Genomic DNA, 1887 nt, shown 5'->3' with positions numbered 1-1887 from the left:
CACTAATAGAAGTAAATTTATAATTCAAAGTCAGAACACACCAGTGACGTAATGGTGCTATGTAAATCCTTCAATCCTCTAAAATAAAAATTTAAAGTCAAAATCGTCGAAAAACAACAACAACTATAATTAGTGGCTGAGGAATGGATAATAGATACAAATGTAAATTAAGACAACAAAAATATAATTATTGTGTGTGTGTTTTTTGGGGGGGAGATCTAGAGTATTGTCATGCAACCAAAGTTAAGTTGCTATCAGCAACTTGTAGCTTATTATAACTACAAGACTTTATGTTATCCCCAAATAACCACAAAGAAAGGTATTGCAGCAAATACACAATGAGAAAGAGAAAGAAAACAAAACATAACACAACAGAAAACAACCAATCCACAGAGGCAAATGACAAGAGAAAAAGAAAGGAACAAAGGATCTACAAAACAACCAGAAAACAATTAACAAAATGGCAGGAATAAGTTCTCACATATCAGTGATAACATTGAATGTAAATGGATTAAACTCTCCAATTAAAAGATATAAATTGGCCGAACAGATTAAGAAAAACAAAAATAAAAACAACACCTAATGATATGCTGCCTACAAGAGACTTGCCCCACTATCAAAGACAAACATAGAAAGGGAAGGGCTGGAAAAAAATATTCCATGCAAATGGAAACCAAGAGGGTGTGGGAGTAGCCATACTTATATCAGATAAAATAAAAACTGATTTAAATCAAAAACTGTAAAAAGAGACAAATAAAGTGATTATATAGTGATAAAGAGATCAATTCAAGAAAAGTATATAACACTTGTTAATGTATATGCATCCAACAATGTAGCAACCACATATACAAAGCAAACATTATTAGAACTAAGGGCAGAGATAGATCACAGTTGGAGACTTTAACACCCCACTTTCAACCTTGGACAGATCATCTAGACAGAAAAGAAACAACAAAAAAAATCTGACTTAAACTGCACCATAGGCAAATGCACCTTACAAATATTTACAGAACATCCATCTAACAGCTGCAGAATACACATTCTTCTCAACTGCACATGGAACATTCTCCAAGATAGATCATATGTTAGGCCACAAGATAAGTCTACACAAATTTAAAAAGATATATATCATAATCAAATATCTTTTCTGACCACAATGGTATAAAACTAAAAATCAACAAAAAAGAAAAACCTTAGAAACTTCACAAATCATGGAAATTAAACAACAGACTCCTAAACAACAATGGGTTAATGAAAAAATTAAAAGAGAAATTTAAAAATTCCTCAATACAAACAAGAGTGGAAACACATCATGCCAAAAACTACAGGATATGGCAAAAGCAGTTCTAAGACTAAAGTTTATAGCAACAAATGCCTATATCATAAAAGAAAAAAGATTTCTAATAAGCAACCTAATCATGCACCTGAAAAAACAAAAACTACAGGATATGGCAAAAGCAGTTCTAAGACTAAAGTTTATAGCAACGAATGCCTATATCATAAAAGAAAAAAGATTTCTAATAAGCAACCTAATCATGCACCTGAAAAAAACACACAAAAAACTAAACAATAACAACACACTAAGCCCCAATATACAGAAGGAAAGAAATAAAGCCCAGAGCAGAAATAAATGAAATAAAAACTTAAAAAAGAAATTGAAAAGATCAGTGAAACAGAGTTCATTTTTTAAAGAAAACAAAATTGACAAACCTTTAGCTAGACTAATCAAGAAAAAAAGAGAGAAGACTCAAATAAATAATATCAGAAATGAAAAAGGAGGCATTAAAACCGATACCACAGAAATACAAAGGATCATAAGAGACTATTATGAGAAGTATATGCCAAAAAATTTGAAAACATAGAAGAAATGAATAAATTTACATTATT

The sequence above is a fragment of the Galeopterus variegatus genome, unplaced genomic scaffold (assembly GCF_000696425.1).
Source record: "Galeopterus variegatus unplaced genomic scaffold, G_variegatus-3.0.2 Scaffold902, whole genome shotgun sequence".
In the NCBI taxonomy this organism is placed as follows: Eukaryota; Metazoa; Chordata; class Mammalia; order Dermoptera; family Cynocephalidae; genus Galeopterus; species Galeopterus variegatus.
Note: the sequence above shows the minus strand (reverse complement) of the source record.